Raw genomic sequence first — 14,805 nt, 5'->3', positions numbered from 1 at the left:
TTTGACAGATTGCACATAATTGAGTCATAATCGAATAAAATTTTATAATTATTGTTCTTCTAAAGTCCCTCCCTTTGACGGATCGCTGATAGTAATCATAATCCCCGGGCTGTCACTGTGACCAATGAGATGAGCTTTTCCTGTGGATCAGGGGAAGGGGGAGGAGCTGGATCGTTTACTTTGTAAATTTTGTTCCTGCTTTCTTCATTTTGCAAACTAGGATGGGTGGGGTAACTTGACAGTGTACTTTCAAAAACTACTCTCAGTGCAGGAGTTCAAGTATCTCGGGGTCATGTTCACGAGTGAGGGATCGGTGCAGTGTCGGCAGTGATGCGGTCGCTGTTGTGGTGAAGTGGGAGCTGAATGGGGGGTTAGGCTCTTGATTTACCGATCGATCTATTAGCCACATGATGCTTTCAGGTCATTTTGAATTAACAATTAAAGCACTGAAGTGGTGAGCACCTCATTAAGAAAACGTGGAGAGATGAATGCAGCATAGAGCTGTGAAACCAAACATTACCAGCATTCCCACATTCCCATTCATCCTGAATGAAAGAAAGCTGACGTTTGTGTGTATCCTTTAAGATTAGCTCGAGTATGATTCAAGTCCCTTTTGATCTAAATGCTCTCAGCATCTCCACAGCCATCCCCATCTTTATTAGCACTAATATTATCTGTGACGTCTGCAGACTTTATCACCTGGGGCATACTGTGAGCACCGCGCGGCGGCCTTATCCCCGCTCCCTGTGCTGGCTCCAGAGGTAGATCCTCTGCTGGGGGGATGGGCAGAGCGGAGAGCCAGAGCAAAGCGGATGTGAAATGACAGAAGCTGCATGTATTTATAAGCGATGTGAGTGGAGAAACGCTCCGCTTACTGCTGGAGCTATTTATAGTAGTGCCTTGAACTGATGCATAGAGAGTGGGCGGTGGGGGGTTGGGGGTGAGATTCTCAGGGGAATGACTTATGGTCCCTCTATAGTCCCCCCCCCCACACACACACACACACGCAGGCACGCACGCACGCACACACACACATTCTGAGCACGTCCAGCCTGCAGCTCTCCTCACCACAGCAGAAGCACCTTTTCACCCACTGCACCAGCAGGTCCACACACCTGTATCCATCGGGCTTTGTGGCAGTCACAGAGGAGAATAATGGGGGTACTTCGGATTGGGAATGGTCTGACTACAAAGAGAGCAGCATGGCGTTTAGCAAGAAGTTCGATCCCCCTTGTCTGCTCCTAGCCTGGCTAACACCAGACGAAAATCACAAGTGATATTTAGTCTGGGGACCACCAATTCATTTTCTCGTAGGAGAGGTGTGGTTTACGATCGTCCATAGTCGTTTATTGTGCGGGAAAAAAAAAGTCTATCATGCGTCTGTACGTAGCCATAGCCAATCGTATCATCGTATGAGATGACGCATGACGTACCCGCTGTAAACTTTTGAGCTAAACTATTTAGAACAAGGTCTAAAGCTTGATCGAAAAATACCATTGTGTCTGCTGCTGTCATGTTGGATCCGTAAATAAACTTTTTTTTTTATCCGTAAATAAACTACAAGCTTCCGTATAGCGCGTCATCGTCTTGCCGTCCCTCCTCGCTCTGTGATTGGTTCCCAAATCCATGCGAAAATTTCGGCCATGGTCCCCAGGCTGTTGTGCAGTTCCAAATGATTCGAGCGCACACAGCAGCATGGCGTTAGCCAGGTTAGTCTGCTCCGGTTTCCCCTGGAAATAAGATTCTTAGAAGAAAAGTTCACCGTTTTTCCATACTGAGACGAGTTGATGCGTACCTGTCTGATCTTTGTGCCCGTGGAAGAGCTTGGTCGCTTCTAACTTTGCCCGTTTGGAGCTATAGGAATACTTTGGTCGTTTTGCGTGACTGAGGGCACGCACAAAGACCAGACAGGTACACATCAACTTGTCTAAACTCAGGTAAGAACATATCTCAGTATGGAAACTGGAACTATTCCTTTAATCTCAGTTGGACTTTCCTGGTTAAATGAAAGTCAAATAAACATAAATGTGATCATTGCATCATAATACATCTTTTCATTCATCAAATGGTGAATGACACATTACATCCATTTCATCATCAGGAGCAGAGTGACTAATCTATGATATACGAGGACAGAAGACTAATGTCAAGTTGGAGGAAATGACAGGGGGTAATTACCAAACAAAACGTCCAGTTGTGATTCCTTTACAGGTGTAAAATACAATATAAGGACTTAATGTATTATATAAAACCAGCCACTGTTAAAAAACACATTGTCGCCCTGTTAAAATTAAGGTGTGAGCCATTTTGTGCTGATTGTGTTGATTTAAATTTAAAGTTTAATTTTTCTCCTCAAACACTGCTGCATCTTAAAGTATGATTGACTGTCCTCAGTCAGGTTTGCTACAACCCAAAAGACAACGGCCAAAGCCGTCTCAGAGGATTGCAAACCCTCAATTTTCCCTCAAACCTTAAATGTGACAGATGATAGGGAACAGCAGCGACTGACTGGGTCAGTGTGATGAAAAAGGTGCTCCTCCAGGACGTGTATCTAAGTCAAATTAAAAGTCCTTCATTGCGCTTGATACGCCATCGTGTCTGGGCCTGATCCTCGACCTGATCCTCCGCCTGATCCTCGGGCCTGAGCCTCCGCCTGATCCTCGGCCTTAACCCCCTGCCTGATCCCCCAGCGGCACGGGAGTACAGCGGTTAGCGCTCATGCCTCACAGCTAGAAGGTCAAGGTTCAATTCCCACCAGGGACGGGGCCTTTCTGTGTGGAGTTTGCATGTTCTCCCCGTGTCTGCGTAGGTTTCCTCCGGGTACTCTGGTTTCCCCTACCACTAAAAATATGTCCTATGTATGTAGGATTAATAGGTTAATCCTCTGGCCAGGTGTTTCTGACCACTAGCCTGGCAGAGAATGCATTTCCCTATGGGGATGAATAAAGCATACCTTAACCTTAACCTCCACCTGATCCTCGGCCTTAACCTCTGCCTGAGCCTCCACCTGGTCCTCGGCCTTAACCTCTGCCTGAGCCTCCACCTTGTCCTCGGCCTTAACCTCTGCCTGAGCCACCTGGTCCTCGGCTTTAACCTCTGCCTGAGCCTCCACCTGGTCCTCGGCCTTAACCTCTGCCTGAGCCTCCACCTGGTCCTCGGCTTTAACCTCTGCCTGAGCCTCCACCTGGTTCTCGGCCTTAACCTCTGCCTGAGCCTCCACCTGGTCCTCGGCCTTAAACTCTGCCTGAGCCTCCACCTGGTGCTAGGTCTTAACCTCTGCCTGCGCCTCCACCTGGTCCTAGGCCTTAAACTCTGCCTGAGCCTCCACCTGGTCCTCGGCCTTAACCTCTGCCTGAGCCTCCACCTGGTCCTCGGCCTTAACCTCTGCCTGAGCCTCCACCTGGTCTTCGGCTTTAACCTCCGCCTGATCCTCTCCCTGATCCTCCGCCTGAGCCTTCGCCTGAGCCTCCGCCTGAGCCTCCGCCTGAGCCTCCGCCTCAGCCTGGCCTTGGGTGGGACAAAGTGCTGATGTGGAGTGGCGTCTACTCATCAAACTGACATGATCGCAGTGACAGCCGGGCGGAGCGCCACAGCCCCGTGGAGGAAAGAAGGAGTTTTCTAAGGCTCTGAGCCGACGGCCATGTGTTACTATCAGAGCTGTGTCAGGACGGCTCCTTACGTAGAGCCAATGTCAAATGCTGCATTATATGAAATGGAAGAGTAAATATACTGAGGGGAAAAAGTATTTGGTCAGTTTCCCATAGACTTTCTATTGGATTTCAGCCAAATACTTTTTCCCCACTGTAACTACACAATGGGATGGTGATATGACAAAATACTTCAATATGATCAGGATACTGCACACAACAAGGGACAAAGCACTGCAATAAAAGCTCTTCATTGAACGCAATACTAACACTATACATAAAAAGTACTGTCCTCATACAAAGGTCACCATGCTTGTTTATAGATCCAGATTTATTTCACGATATAACATTTATTATGATTTGTCCTGGTCAGGCGCTGTCTGACCATTCGCCTGCCATCTTTAAAAACTTCACTGATGTCCAGACAAGCCTCAGGTTTCAGCTTCTCCATGACAACCACCTAAGCCTCTCCAGCTCCTTCCCTTTACCATGACATTTACAATCCCTGTCACGGACATCTCTTGGCAATGCTGACTGAATCTCTACTTTTTGTTCTGTATAACCTAAAAAATGGGAAAACTAAAGAAAACTAAAACTAGGAAAACTAAACATGAAAGGTATGTAACCACATTTCTTAGACTGTCAAATAACGCATTGGATGCCTTTGAAGTCAGCTTAGCAGAACCAAACTGGGAATCTCTCCTGGAAGAAAGAACTTTCATGACCCTCTATGACCTGCAATCAACAAAAATGGAAACAAAGAAAGAACAAGCAAATCTGAAAATAATAAATAAATAATAATAATAATAATAATAATAATAATAATAATAATAATAATAATATATTGTAATAATATAAATAATAATACATTAGATACAAAATAAACTTACTACTATAAGAAAGTGCAAAAACAATGACTACATTGTTTTTGCAATGCTAAAGCTCTCTTGTGTACTATAAATGATGCCTCTGCCTGATCCTCCGCCTGATCCTCAACCTGAGCCTCCGCCTGATCCTCTACCTGATCCTCCACCTGATCCTCCGCCTGATCCTCTACCTGATCCTCCACCTGATCCTCCGCCTGATCCTCAACCTGAGCCTCCACCTGATCCTCTACCTGATCCTCAACCTGAGCCTCCACCTGATCCTCTACCTGATCCTCAACCTGAGCCTCCGCCTGATCCTCCGCATGATCCTCCGCCTGATCCTCAACCTGAGCCTCCGCCTGATCCTCGGCCTGATCCTCCGTCTGATCCTCAACCTGAGCCTCGACCGGATCATCAGCCTGATCCTCGGCCTGATCCTCAGCCTGATCCTCAGCCTGATCCTCAGCCTGATCCTCAGCCTGATCCTCGGCCTGATCCTCGACCTGATCCTCAGACTGATCCTCAGCCTGATCCTCAGCCTGACCCTCGGCCTGATCCTCCGCACGAGCCTCCATCTGATCCTCTGCCAGTGGGATGAAAAAGTAAGTACACCATCTGGAATTTCTCACATTTCTGTCTACATTGGTCTGATCTTCATCAAAATCATAAGAATGATTAAACAGTGTCTGCTTAAACTAACACCACCCTCCATGATCATCATTAGGCCTTAGCCCTTCTTCAGACGGGCCCGAAACGTCACACTACTCGGTGAGCATTAAAAAAGCTTGGGAGCTACAAAGTTGTGCGGATCTTTTATTCTTTTATAATTTCTCATTCCTTGATCCTGCACACTTACTTAGACCTGTGGATGTGCGTGCCTTTACCCATAATAAGTAAGTGAACCCCTGTATTAAATATCTGCTGACTCTTCTTTTGCAGCAGTAACTGCTTTTCTGTAGTTGCAGATCAGACGCTCTCAACGATCAGGATGAATCTTGGACCATTCCTCTTTACAAAACTGCTGGAGTTCAGTGAGATTCAGCGGGTGTACGTACTTATTCCTCCCTCTCCTGTGAATGTTTACATGTTATGGCCAATAAAATCTGATAAAATGTAAATGTCTGGGTGGTATTAATTAAAGTAGACACTGTTTAATCAGTCTTATGATTCTGATGAAGATCAGACCACATTTTACAACCAATTAAGGCAGAAATGCGAGAAATTCTAAACGGTGTATTTACTTTTTCTTCCCACAGTACTTCGAAGTAATACAAAAGAAAATGTACTACAACAGAGCTGTATCTTAAATGGTCGGAAAATTTAAAATCCAAATGATATTGTGAGTGAGATTAATACATAAAAATATAGGACCCCAATTGGCCTCCTCAATAACTCCACCATGCACAAATACTGTAATAATTATGATGGTGTCCAGGAATACCCAAACGCGATGTGTCTCACGCCAACAACAGGGCAAGAAATAATCGACACAGTTAGAAATTTCACAAATAAGTAATTCACTGACTGTGACAAGGTAGACATATTGTAAAACAAGTCGGTCATATTGTCATACTGCTGTGTCATTTTTTTTTTTTAACTTGTTATTGGCCCCAACTGGCAAATTTCTAGATTTTATGAAAACGGCTCAAGTTATTCCTATCTAGAAAATGGTGACAACACTCAATTCTCAAACTAGAAAGTTATCAATACTACCTCAATTCTCAAAAATCTTAGCTCCACACAGACCAACTAGATTGGGTGGGCAAACTAAATCAGAATCAGGATTGGTTTTATTGGCATGGTTATGAACAGGTTCACAACTAGGATTTTTTTTTCCGGGTGATTGTGCAACATGAAGCATATAACTTTAGATAAATAATAAACTATAAATAGACTATAAGACTATAAGGGCATGTATTTACAGATGTACAGGTGCATTGAGTGTTAGCTAGTCCTCCAATCTGGCCTGTAAAAGATCATGAAGCCCAATATGCATTGCCTAAAACGGGAAGGACATGTTTTCATTGACATAAAAAAAACATAACGCATAAATCCAGCTATTTTGTGGCTTTTTAAAATGTTTAAAATTCTAACCCCGGTCTGGCCCACATGGCAAGTTCAAAACCCAATGTGGCCCCTGCATCTAAATGTGTGCCCATATCTGGACTAGATATGTGCTAGACAGCCAACATGACTTTCGTAAAAGCAGATCTCCCACTCTAGTGTCAGTGTTAACACATTGAGGAAATTAACATTGACAAGAAAAAGTACTTAATAGGTATTTTCATCAACCTTATGAAAGCTATCGACACAATGGATCACAATACAGACGGCATCTCGTCATAGAAGGGGGCGTGGCCTCGCCAACGGGGAAAATAGAATCTTTTGGGAAGCACAATTTTTCACTTATTTATCACATACAAATAAAAACAATTGTAAATCGGGCCCATATGGATATTTTCTCACAGCAGATTGTTCTGTAGAAGTGAAAAAACGGCAGTTGTAGCAGGCGCTAGCTAACCGTTAGCATTAGCCCGATGCTAACACCGTTATTTATGTATTTAGGGCTGTTGAACCACTTTGCTCCTCTCCATGTCTTTGTATCTTTATTTAGTAGAAAACTATATTCATAATTCTGCATTTGTTAAAGAGGGGGTATTATGCTTTTTTCAGCCACATAGCACCAGTCTATATCACACTACAATGATGACGAAACCTTCTGTTGGTCTGTCAATGCAGTAAATTAGAATAACTGCCTTATATAAAATTGCTCTTTCAAAATGGCGTTAGCAAATGGCTTGAAATAGGCCCCTGTCACCTCTGACCCTTTCCGACATGCCCCCTCCACACTCTGTCTGTGGCATCACAACAACACTGCGCTCGTCGTCTCAACAGTATTGAAACTACGATCGGTGCATTTTAATTTTTATTGTTGGAAAGGAGCTACTGTTTATCACTTTGTGAACAATGGCCACACAGAATATTATTTGGAGACGAACCTTCCACACCGGACGCTTGGAAGAGGCTCTTGCCTGAAAAATAACTGCTGTTTGGAGGCTCTCTCTTTGCATCTGCCATGCCCTATGGATCTCTAACTATACCCCCATGGACGACACCAGGATCTGCAGGAGCCCATACGATTCAAAAGACGGACATTATCTGTGCAGGTGGACAATGGTTTTTCGAGGTTACCCCGTTAGCTTGTTATAATCGACTACAGCTCATTGTTGATGAAAAGTCTGCAATAAACCACAAATGTGTAAAGCCAGGCTCATTGTGTGATCATCGTAAAGGCTGCTTCGAGTAGTTGCTGCTTTATTGACATTATTTGTGCATAATATGCTGCCTGTTTTCAATGAATGTTGTGAAGGTGAAGGTTGTTAGCTTGGCGCGGCTAATAGTGCCTTAGCTCCGGGAGAAAACCACTCGGCTACAACTCACTGTAGATGAAATGTGGGCAATAAACTACAAAATCAACAAGCCCGGCTCAGTGTGTGATCATCATAAAGGCTGCTTCAAGCAGTTGCCTGTTTTAGTGACGTTTTCAATGCATAATATGCTGCTTGTATTCAGTGAATTTTCCCGTTAGCTTATCGCGGCTAGCTTGTTAGCTCCGGGAGAAAACCACTCGGCTACGACTCACTGTAGATGAAATGTGAGCAATAAACTACGAAATCAACAAGCCCGGCTCAGTGTGTGATCATCATAAAGGCTGCTTCAAGCAGTTGCCTGTTTTAGTGACGTTTTCAATGCATAATATGCTGCTTGTATTCAGTGAATTTTCCCGTTAGCTTGACGTGGCTAGCTTGTTAGCTCCGGGAGAAAGCCACTCGGCTATGACCCATTGTAGATGAAATGTGAGCAATAAACGTCCAAATCAACAAGCCAGGCTCCGTGTGTGATCATTGTTAAACGGTTCTTTATGTGTGTGGTGGTTTTATTGACTTTATGTGTGCATATCTCTCGTTTTCACGTGATGACTCGAGGTTTAGCTTAGCATTAGCTTTCTCCGGAGGCTCTGTGCATCATCAAGGCCCTATATTCCCAGCGCAGAACCAGCCGCTGAAATAAGCGTTCTTGTCACCGGTTTTAATCCTGGGTGTTTCGGTAACAGAAACACTGATGTGGGTCTTTGTAAAGTCTGCTGTGGCTCCGTTTCACAACACATGAAGCTAAACCTCCATGATGACTCTGTTTACATCTTAGGGCTAGACACTGCGGGGAGGGGGTTCTGCTGAGGGGCAGTGATTGGTTACGCGGCTGGTGACGAAAGGTCGGAGGCGTATCCTGGAGGTCGAGGGCGTTTCCTGAAGGAATCAGGCGTTTTATCCCTAAAATGGCCGCCATCAGAGTTTTTACAGATTACTCGAAAATACGTGAATGTGCCAAGGCAACATTTCAGGCATGGTTTTAATGAGGGAATGACTTAATAACATGATGTAAAGCTTGAAAGAGTCGATTTTGCATAATACCCCCCCTTTAAAGTAGTTTTTGAATAATTAGAGAAAGTTTAGATTTTTTCAAAAAAAAATTCCCCCTTAACTGTTTTCAAACATGACCATATATGGGCGATTCCAGAGATGCCGTCTGTATCTATACTCCTAAACAAGCTACAAAAAAATATATCGAGTCCTACTTAACAAACCGCAAACAGTATGTTCAAATGGGCCAGTACAGATCCATGTGTGATACTCTAGAATGTAGCGTCCCCCAGGGATCGGTACTGGGACCTAAGCTACTTTTATTATATATCAACGATTTGTACTTGGTTTGCTTAGACTGGTCTTTTTTGCAGATGATACAACAATCATACTTTCAGGTGCAGATTTACAGCAAATGGTGATTGAGAATACAAAATAAATGGATACGTTGAAAACATTACGAAAACCAAAGTGATGTTCTTCGGAAATCATTCAAATCAAAATTAACAACAAAACTATTGGAAGAGTAAATGAACATATATTTTATTAACACTTGATAATGAAATCAGCTGGAAACCTCACATTACAAAAAATTAAACTAAAGTTGCAAAGATGTCAGCCCTAATGAATAAATTAAAATATATCATTGACAACAAAGTTCTATATACTATATACTGTTCACTATCCTACCCGACTTAACTTATTGTGTAGAGATCTGGGAATGCGTATACAAAAGTAATCTTGACCCATTGGTTAAAGTTCAGAAAAAGGCAATAAATCCATTTAGCTGGGTACCAAGAACACACAAATGCGTCATTCCTAGGCCTGTCATGAAAACAAATTTGGAGTTCGATATATTGAGGCAGGAAAGCATTGCGATAAATATATACTGTATTATTGACTCTAACGATACTGGATACTCTCAACTCTCAACGCTTAAAGGAATAGGCCACCGTTTTTACATACTGAGATATGCTCTTACCTCACTTTAGACGTGTTAATATATCCCCGTCTGGTCTTTGTCCGTGCGCTCTGCCAGGCAAACGGAGCACATACGCAGCCTCTCCCACATGTCACATAGCTCCAAAAAAGCTCACGATAGAAGCTACCAAGCTCTTCCACGTGTTCCCTATTTAAATAAAGTTACGTGAAGTGTTTTCATGCGAAGTATATTTACACAGAAATGTAGCATGTCGATTTTATAAGCAAATAAAAAGGGGGACTATATTGTGAGGCGTAATGATACGAGGAGTAAAACGTCCGCGCAGTAACTCCTAAAGACTTCCCCGCTCACTTCCCTCAATAACCTTTAGGAGTGCTCCGTTTGCCTGGCAGAGCGCACGGACAAAGACCAGACGGGGATATATTAACACGTCTAAAGTGAGGTAAGAGCATATCTCAGTATGTAAAAACGGTGGCCTATTCGTTTAAAATGACAGTAAAACTTTGCTCTAAAAGTGCATAATCATATCCTAAAATACCACACAAGACTCAATAAACATAAAATAGAATAGAACTCAATTTGCTTCAGTTTACAAAGCAAAAATAGGTTGGGAAATAAGTCGATATAGTAATTATCATGACAGCCCTAATTATTCCATAAATCAAAAATAATGAAATTTGTGGAGATAATTGAATTTAAAATAGATCAAATCCTGTTCAAAGCCACACAAATGTTGCATCCTGAAAGTATACAAAACATGTTCTGCAACGAGAAGTCAAGGACATCTTGAGAGGTCAAATGAGTAATAATAAACTGTACTCTAGAACGACCTTGAAAAGTATGTGTGCGTATGCGTGTGAAATATGGAATAAAATATCTCTCTCAAATATGAACAAAACAACTGTATAAAACATGGATCAAAGGTCTAAATCCAAATCCCTGTCCAATAGTTCGCTTCCCCTGAAGGTAGTTGTTCGACATGCCTGGTGTTTTCCCACTAACGTCTATACGAGCATTAACAATGATCTGGATAAATCACAGTAGGCATCATACTGTATGTGATTTTTTTCAAGTAATTTAATCAAACTAGATTTGTCCTCCTTTAAGTACATCATAAAGTCAGACATTTGTGGGTAAAACACTGCCTAATTATAAAGCATTTGTATCAATTGCAGTAAAAGTGACCCTACTCTGTAGTATATTTTCTAATATCGTAGACACTACATAGATCACAAGTCGCGATTCTACCTGCTTTTTATCACTACAGTATCATCTTGGTCATGTTTTACTCTCCAGTGAATCAGGGCCATCAAAATGACCCAAAAGCCACAGGAGATTTTTGTAAAAAGTGGAGTGTACATTTTTTGACATTAGGGTCTTGAAAGGTGCAAAACTGAAGGATCACACGAGGGTTAAACAAAGCTGCAGCGTCGCCATAGTTTCTAAACCTGGTGACAATCTAATGTCAAAATGAGCCTGAGCAGAGCAGCCGCCATGACAGGTCCTGCATGGCCCAAAGCTGTCACTCTCCTTCAGCCACGAGGGCACAGCGGCAGGACAGCAGGGACAGGACGTAGGACACTATAGTGTTAGAGAGAGTTGGTCTGAACCGTCCTGGAGCGGCTTCATCACACGGGACACATTCAGTTTGATCATCAACGTGTCCAGGAACATTAACATTGGAGAGAAGACCAACAGAACAGCTATGTCACAAATTGTGACAACTTTTATTGCAAATCAGCAGCCTTAGTTGATTGACTGATGAAATACTGATTAGGAGAATGTTGTCCAGAAGTTAGTATGTCTGAACAATGGACTTTCCATTTAAGTCATTTATATAGTGCCTTTCTATCTACTTTTAGGCACTCAGAGCGCTTTACATCAAGGAACCACTGACTCATTCACACTCCAGTGTACGCAGACACTGGAGGCCACGAAGGTGAAGTGTCTTGCCCAAGGACACAATGACAGTGGGCACTGAACCGCGGAATTTGAACCGCCGACCCTTTGGTCACAAGATGACCCGCTCTACTCTCTGCGCCACTGCCGCCCCATTCACCACATGTTCTTACGCACACATTTGTTCTTAACTCCGTCTTAGGACGCTTTGTTCTTCGCAAAATGAGTTCTTAGCTGAGAATGTTCCTCTGGAAGAACAAATCCTAAGAACAGTCAGGAGGACTTGAACACAAAAGAATCTGTTCACGATCATGCTCCTCCAACATTCTGAGTCATAATAAATCTTGTGATAAATATTTATTGAATCATTTTGTAATCAGCGCCTACTTGACTTTATTTTTTCTTGTGGCATTTTCTTGGTCTTCTGTGGACCCACCACCTGCAGGAGGAACCATAGGGGCTGGTGCAATGTGATACGACCCCTCTTTGTCTTAGTTTTGGATTTGCAGTTCATGTCCTTCTCTGCCTGTTGCAAACAGCACTTTTATGGTGAATGACACACGCACTTCTAATCTGGCATTCACCTTAAAAGACAGGTGCGACTCATTTCCCGACTTCAGAACCTGTCGTGAATCTGCTGCGGGTTTCTGACAGTGCCTTCTTCAGTACTGATTTGAAAAGGGTTTTGAAGAAGATGTTCATGAATGAGGCCTGATGTTCCAAATGATCATGTCACCATATTGTGTTCCCGAGGTTATGATGCTATCAGGACTCTAAACTGTCCCATTTTCTTACCTCGCCTCTTGCCACTTGATACTTCCACATGAGCAAGGACATTCAAATCTCTTTACCTCGTTCTGTCTCTTTGGAGCAGCAGACAGTATGTGAGGTTATTAGGCGGGAGCACGGACCCCACGCGCCAGTGCAGTCATTGGGAAAAAACACAGCAGTAGCATGAGTCTCAGAGCTTCACAGCTCTTCAGAGAAGCTGATTCACTATGTGCTTTCCATATTGGCAACAGGCGGAGGGAGCATCCTCTAATACCAATCACCCCAAAGGGAAGCCCTCATTTCTAAAGCCTGTTCAGAAGACTAGCTCATGTTAGGGAGGTTTTCCTGTGTAGTTTGGACTTGTAGTTAGGAAGTGCTTTTCTGATTGATTCACACATGCCTGAGGAATCCAGCTCTGCCTTTGTGTGTTCTGTCTCTGGAAATCTCTGTGCACCTGTTTTGAAGTGACCATCACAAAGTTCTGATCTCAGTCCAGTTGAAAATGTATGGTCAGAAAAGGCACGTGGACCAAGGTGGCAATGGACCAAAACTCCTCCAACTACTGTGAGAAGCTTGAGGAAGGAAATCCTAAACGTTTGACCCAAGTTATACAGTTTAAAGGCAATGCTACCAAATATTAGTGAAATGTATGTAAACTTTTGGTTTTGTGAAAAGTAATATGAGAGATGTGTAGAACATTCTATCTGTCATTCTTCTGGCACAGATCACAGGTGAGGATGCTCACCTTTAGTAGCCATTAATAAATGATCCGCAGAGTCTAGAAAAGCCTGAACTCGCGAGCGGCTTCAGCGCAAATGCAGATATTTTCTTAAAGCGAAACAAAGCTATAACTTACTAACACTTTAGTCATTATAGAGATGGCAGAGCCACGGTCTGAGTCAGGACTAAACCACTAAACTGGTTAAAACCCAGGACTAAACCAGGACTGAATAAGAAACTAGAGCTCTTACAAAGAGAAAAGCAGTGACAACACGGTAGTGACAAGAAACACATGGGCTTTACCTTCAGCAAACCCCGCAGAGCCTGAAGCTACTGCTGCTGTTACTAAACTATGTGTGTTTAAAAAAAGTTTATCTGAAGTAAAACGATGCCTGATGTGGATCTGTCTCTGTAGCTCAGGAGGGAATAATGTCCTTTCTCCTTTCTGAAGTGTGAATTCTGCTTAAAACATGAAGTTCCAGGTGACGCTGCTGCGGCCTGTGTTATTTCTGTTGTGCCGTTTAAGGACATCCTCCTGAACGATACTTTTTATGCACATTATTTTAATTCAAATGAAGCTTATGTGCAAATTCAACCTGGAAGACCTACCAGCTGCATTCATTCATCACCTCATCACCGGCAGCGCACTCCAATCATCTAATCATGGACCCCGCTCAAGCCGCACCTTCACAACAGCCAATGACCGCAGCTGCTCATCCCCTCACCAGCCGTCCATCGCTCAGGATCCCCTTTTTAAGCTCCCTGGTCAATCACTCAGCCGTCTGCCAGCCGTGCTACGACCCTCCTCCACCCCTTTCTCCGCCTGGCTCCTCCTCGGCTCCGCTCATCAAGAGGCCAACCCAGGTCTCTTCCACCACCACCAGGGTCCAGGCTCCGGGGAAGATCATGGCTATCATTCGTCAAAGCCATGTTGAATTAAAATAACATAGGTATTGGAAAAAGTGCTGTTAAGACAACGGTACCAAAAAGTAGGTATGGTTAAAGTAGTGGTTTGGTACCTATCCCTAGCAGAGACTGAAACATGTGAGGGGTTTGGCTTGTATCTCTCCACCCTCCTCTCCGAGCAACAGGCAAAAGGCTGCCGGCAGACAGACCCCTGGGCTTTGCGCCGCTGCGTAAATAGCCTCTTGAAACGGTGCAAACACGATGGCGTTATCATGTGCGGATGTCCGCGCTGCGTGGCAGGACCAAGCGGAAGGGGAAGAGGGAGTGAAGGGGGAGCCTCGAGACAGGAGAGGGTGGTTGCCATGGAAACCCCAGGCTGCGAGCGCAGTAGCCGGGCGATTGAAGGGGAAGAAAGAGCGATAGATGATGAGAGAGGGAGACGAGGTGGGAATATGACACGGTGAAGGTAAATCCAAGATATCTGTCTGGAAAAGCTAACACTTCAGCAGATGTTTGTTTTTCTCTCCTTCAAACGTCACAAACTATCTTTTTGACTTGAATTTAAGATGACTCCCATGACATAAGGTCTCCATAACAATCCACCTGGCCCCATTTCAAAGTCATTACAGCTG

General features: G+C 43.7%; 1 protein-coding gene across 6 annotated transcripts in view; it reads right to left on the bottom strand.

Annotated features, from left to right (window-relative positions):
- Positions 1-14,805, bottom strand: part of magi2b (membrane associated guanylate kinase, WW and PDZ domain containing 2b) — a 173,466-nt gene that overhangs the window by 109,071 nt on the left and 49,590 nt on the right. The window lies entirely within an intron of this gene.

Source organism: Gobius niger (assembly GCF_951799975.1).
Source record: "Gobius niger genome assembly, chromosome: 12".
NCBI classification, from domain to species: Eukaryota; Metazoa; Chordata; class Actinopteri; order Gobiiformes; family Gobiidae; genus Gobius; species Gobius niger.
This window is presented reverse-complemented; position numbering and strand designations above follow the sequence as displayed.